Here is a 3,967-nt window from a genome sequence, read left to right on the forward strand (position 1 = left end):
TCTAGATAGTGCATCTGCTGCAACATTTTTCCTACCCGGAATATATTCAAATTTAACCTCATAACACTGAAGTCTGGTAAACCAGCTGGCTAATCTGCCCCTAAGATTTTTATGTTTGAATAAGTTCTGAATAGCTGTATGGTCAGTCCACATTTTGATTGGATATTCTAGTGTCCTATCTCTAAAGGTCTCTAATGAATATATCACTGGTAAGGTTTCTCTTTCCGTTATGGAGTAGTTTCTTTCTGTACCATTACAAAGTCTCGATGTATAAGTTATCAGTTTCAATGCTCCATTTATCTCTTGTATCAGTATGCCTCCTAATCCTATGTCAGACGTATCAGTACAAAGAATGAACTCCTTACCATAATCAGGATATATGAGAACTGGAGAATTAGTAAGTTTATCTTTCAACATGTCAAAAAGCTTGTGCAGATCTCCAAATGAACTTTGAATCTTTTCTCAACAAAAACTTAATGAATTATCTATGCTTGCATAACCTTTGATGATTTTTCTGTAATACCCTGTCAGTCCCATTTTTTTAATATATACTTTTTCTAACTTGTCCGGAACTGGATAGTTCTTTACTGCTTCTACCTTTGAATTTACTGTACTAAGTCCATGTCTGTCTATTTTATGTCCCAAACTAATGACACTATCATGCAAAAACTTCATTTTCCAAGTTTCACTTTCAATCCTGCTTCAATTAGTCTTGAGAATACCAAATCTAATTTCTTAAAATGCTCACCCGCTGTTTTGGGAAATTATTAAAATATCATCTAGGAATATACTGACAGTGTTTCCTAACAACCCAACTAGAACTGCATTCATTAATCTCATATAAGTTAATGGACTATTACTTTACCCAAAAGGCATTCATTTGAACGCATAGTACCCCATTGTTGTTGAAAATGCTGTATAATTCTGTGAATCTTCATGCAACTCGATCTGCCACGACGCAGATTTTATATCTGTAGTGCTAAAAACACATATTACCAAACTATGAAGTATATCTGCTATTAACGGTAACGGTAATCTATCGGGTATAGTCTGTTTATTCAATTCCCTATAATCAATAACTGGACGTACGGTACATTTGATTTTGGCACCAGAGTCAAGGGGAAGTTAAATTCACTTAGACTAGATTCAGTTACATCCTGAGATAACATTTCAGTGATCAATTTATCTACAATGGCTAGCTTGGGATGTGGTAATCTATAGGCAGGCATATAGATAGTGTAGTTCCTAGTTTTAATTTGATCTGATGTTTTAAAGCAGTTTTTTGCCCAAGGGGTTCCCCGGCAAAGCAGTTGCTTTATTGTGCTTCAAGAGCAATACAACTAAGGTTTCATCCAAGTCAAGACAGCTATTACGCTTTAGTTACACTTATATTTCTCTCCCAAATTTCTTTCTTTCTGAATTGAACAGATTGATGAAATTGGGAGCTCTACCTACTTAGTACCTCATTTAAAATCTTAGTAGGTGTCGTACAGACTTAAATACATCCTTTATGTGTATCATTTCTTAAGTCCATGTCTTTATTTAAGATACTAATCACTAATACTTCTACCTTGTCTTTGTTTGTCTTATAAGTTCCCGCGATCATTCGAAAAATAGTGGTACATGAGCGAATTTTAGGTAAACATTTAAAAAAAATCTCTATGATGGTGGCAACACTCATACAAAGTTATACAACTGTATTTTGTTTCTACTTTTTATACAGCATAAAATAGATAAAATATGACAGTCTCTGGCAACCCCATTGCATAAAAAAAACATTCTGTATATTGAAATAGCGTCAACATTTCTAAAGCTATTTCGTTTTTTGGTACAGAATTGTGTTTATGGAAATATCTGGCAACTCCTACCACCAGCATACCCCACAAAGACAGTGGACAGGGCACCAGTACTCTTGAAAAGGTCAGAGTAAGGTGACGTCGCTCCTGGCGCTCTCACCGTACGCAACAATTTTGATTACTCGCCCTGTGTTGTTGCTGTGGTCATGAAAAAATTAACAAGAAACGAGATAGTCATGCGACAAAATATAGAGAGAGCCCGTGAGTGCCTGAAGTAGAAACAAGAAGGAAATAGAAAGAGGAGAAAAACAGCACAGCTGCACCCAGCACTCCACAAGCATTTACTAGCCATGCCTACCTTACACCTTCTCCCCCCACGCCACACCACTCACCTTCATCTCACATTTCATCAGCAAAAAGAAGGAAATTGGAGATTTGCTATACATCGCAACCTTCAAACAAATTGTCCCGAAAAATGGTCGTAAAAATTTAAATCCCCCGTCCTGTATTTTTTTTTCTTTCTGTTGCAATATCTCTGGTTGTTCTTTATGGATTTTGTCATTTTTGTTTTATTTGAAAGAAAACATCATGCTCTATTTTCTACAGTAAAAAAATAATAGAAAATTAAATTAAAAATATATATTTATGAAATCTGAATTTACAGCATTTTTTATTATTCAGAGAAACAAACTGATAAAAAATCAGAGGTATTAGTTTGAAAAAGTATATTCAATAATATTTGTTTCCCAGATTCTAAGCTTTTATTTCATACCAAGCTGAATGATGTGAAAGAATTTTCCATTAAGTAATTGGAGCTTCACTAGAGCTCACTATATCTTCATTAAATATTCACCATGCCTTATATATACATAGGGGTAACACAATACCATGAGGAATTACACACTAATGTAAGGGTTATTTATACTTATATTCATTAAACACACATTTGAGAAAAAAAAAACACCTACTCTATAAAGCCATGCGATATTCCCTTAAAATTTCAGTGTCTACAGGGACTCCTTTCAGCTGTACTTGTACTTCGTTAGTTGCTCTGGACGTAATAACGTCGACTTTATTACGCCACCTTCCACAATTAGCAAAGCTTCATTTGGAGTTGATGAATTCTGAATAATTTTTAGGATTTCTTGAACACCTGAGTTGGATTCACTATATGAGACTTTTTTCTCTATTTATTTTCTCTGTTCTTGAATAGACCACTCTTGCCCCCTACCATCAAATCTAGCATTGTTATCTTCCCTATCTATCTCAATAGATTCTTTTATCACAGATAGTGGTTCTAAGTCTGGTTGATTTAAAAATTGAATTAACTGTGATTTCACTAAGATTCTTAACTCAGGAGGATATATGATTATGTCTTCTTTCCTCATAGTTACAAATCCTATCAATAAATCTCCTGGGAAAACAGATTCTTCTACAACTATTATTGGAATGTGCAAGTGATAATTCCTATACAAAATGCTATATAATTCAACCTTATCTAATGTTTTTAACTGACTTCCTGTTACTCCTTGCAATGAGTAATGGATTGGTTCCAAGATTATCACTTCTGGTTTCAATTTGTTTAAAACTTTGGCAGTTATAAGAGTAACTACAGATCCCATATCGATAGATATTTGAATAGGTTTATTGAAAACTCGACCCGTAATGAGAGGTCCTACAGAAGTCCTTCCAACTGTTATAGTCAATTTACAATGGTCTTTGATGTTGGTATTTTCTTTCACACTTCTATCACTCTTGTCCCTATCACAATAATGTCTATTTGTATTTTTATGATTAGTTCTGTAGTGTTGTTTTATTTCACGTCTGGAGGATTTCCTCTTATTTTTGGATGAGTACGAAAATACGGCATTGCTCTACAATCCAGTGTTCTATGTCCTTCTCTCTGGTGATACAAACAGAAAGGTGGGTTTCTGCAATGATAATCACCATAACCCTCAAATTTGCAGTTCCTACAAATAGTCTCATAATAACACTCTTGTGCTTTATGCCCCCGTTGGTTACAATTGCAATATTCAAATCTAGCTGCTGCTTATAGTTCGTCCCCTCGTTCATTAGCTTGTCCCTCGTAGTCAGCATGCACTGCGTAGTTGCGTACACTGCGTGGTTGCGTTTATTGCGTGGCTATGTGCACTACGTGGTTACGTGTACTG

Source organism: Oratosquilla oratoria, chromosome 28 (assembly GCF_046742065.1).
Source record: "Oratosquilla oratoria isolate Oo_2021 chromosome 28, ASM4674206v1, whole genome shotgun sequence".
In the NCBI taxonomy this organism is placed as follows: Eukaryota; Metazoa; Arthropoda; class Malacostraca; order Stomatopoda; family Squillidae; genus Oratosquilla; species Oratosquilla oratoria.